Genomic DNA, 1,809 nt, shown 5'->3' on the forward strand with positions numbered 1-1,809 from the left:
TGTAGATTGAGAGACGCACAGGCTACGTATGGAAAGATGTATAGTCTGTGTATATACCATTATATATGAAAATTTATTGCAGGGAACTGTGATGTCATAGATAAAGCCAGTTATATTGTACCTCTGGCCAACTGAATGACGAGTTGGCATTGATGCTCCCGAAATAATCTCTTATCTCATAATATAACGATTTTCTTCAGCACACTTAAAGGCTTAAGTCCTAAAACACAGTAAACTGAGAATGCAGAGTAAAAGCATCATTCACACGTTCAGCTTCACTATTTCTACGCAAATGGGAATCTTCCCCCCCAAAAAAGTAAAAACCAAAATAAACATTAAAATCTTTCAAATCGTAATGTCAGGCGGTACCTGGCAACCGACTTGAATGATGCAAAATTTTCCAGTGGACAGAATGTTTCCATATATACTCGCTTCTTATCTCATTGCACACGTTGATATTGCACGACTGGCATGATTTTATTGGCACGTCTTTGTTGCAAATCTGCACCTTAGACGACCGTGAGAAAGAGGCTTAGCGACCAAGACCCCAGGGCGCGGACCTCCAACAGCTGACGGCCGGCCAGGTACGCCATGCCTTGCGGAGTAGCACGATTGTATATATTTTACTTCTTAACCCATACAGCACACTGTAGCAATCGTTATCGGTATATAATATTTTAGATGGAAAGTGCAGTTAATTAGAGACAGAGTTCTGCGTACAGTATGAATATCATAGCCTCTCTGTACAGTGAAAAAAATATGAAAATTAGATAAAGAACATACTGTCAACGCGAAGCTGCGCCTCACCTGATTCTTGGTAAGGCGAGTTTTTCCGATAATATTTCCTCTTGTTTCCCCTGGAGTTGCCTAGTGTGACTCCACCTCAGCCTATACTCAAAGATTCATGATAGGGTATTACTGCTCATGAGTCAGTAGGAGTGGAAATGAACGCCCCTAGGGTTTCGAAGAAATGCAACAGTTCTGTTAGCGTTTTGTGGGTGTGGAAAAACTTGCGAGCTCACGTGAACTTTTAGCTCAACAGTAGAATTAATCTTATAAAGTACGATAAGATAATTGGTTTTAGGAATGTTGAAAACGAACCCGTTAGATGGTTTATGATTCCCATGACAAAACGTAAAATTCGGTTGTGACGAAAGACGGAACAAAAGGTATATTTGAAGCGCTTTGAGGGCTGCCTCGGGTTTGTCTACAAAGCTCATCATGGTTGACATACCTCCGGAGACGCGAGATATTTCTTCTGTGGGGGAATAGGGCTGGTTAGTTCCACCTGGTGTGAGTAACGTATGGTCGTTGTGCCAAATTCTGTACGCACACACAAAAGAATTCTAAAACAAGCGTGGACAGTTCGAGGAGCGTATATTTGGGGTGTGCTTGGTGTACGCCGCTCCCCTGCAGTATTAAGAAAATAACGATTCATTAATCTTATTGGTTTAGATCTGTATGATGTTCTACGCATAGTAATACAGTGTTAACGTCTTCTAAGCGTTTCCCGGCTTTCCTGTTCACTGCTGAGAGCTGCAGTTGAGCTGAGCACTGACCGCACACTCTATTGTATCTAACATGATGCAACCATAGGGGTACCCCAACATGGAGGGGACGGGGGTTTATAACGGCTGGAAGTCGAGCGGTGCGCCAGTAGCACCCTGCCTTTCACACGGGGAGTATAGTTTCGTGATTTTACTCTCATTTAAACATGAAATTGTGGTATTCATTTGATTTTTTCAACATAACCAGTGTATGACGTTGACTGTGGACTCTGGACAGTGAGATTTCTGCCCTTCTGACACA

The sequence above is a fragment of the Panulirus ornatus genome, chromosome 29 (assembly GCF_036320965.1).
Source record: "Panulirus ornatus isolate Po-2019 chromosome 29, ASM3632096v1, whole genome shotgun sequence".
Classification (NCBI taxonomy): Eukaryota; Metazoa; Arthropoda; class Malacostraca; order Decapoda; family Palinuridae; genus Panulirus; species Panulirus ornatus.